Genomic DNA, 208 nt, shown 5'->3' with positions numbered 1-208 from the left:
TCCCCAGCACAAGGGCTCCCTGCGTGTGGAGCTGGACACGTTCCCCAAGAGGCGGCTGCAGAGGGCCTGGACCTCTGGGTACCCCACGTGACGGAAGGGGGTGGAGCGAGCGAGCTCCCTGGCAATGCATGCTGGGGGCTGTAGTCTTTCTGCCCCGCAGTGCATGCTGGGATCGGTAGTCCGCCCGCCCCTCCCCTTGGGGTGCGAG

The sequence above is a fragment of the Dermochelys coriacea genome, chromosome 9 (genome assembly GCF_009764565.3).
Source record: "Dermochelys coriacea isolate rDerCor1 chromosome 9, rDerCor1.pri.v4, whole genome shotgun sequence".
Classification (NCBI taxonomy): Eukaryota; Metazoa; Chordata; order Testudines; family Dermochelyidae; genus Dermochelys; species Dermochelys coriacea.
Note: the sequence above shows the minus strand (reverse complement) of the source record.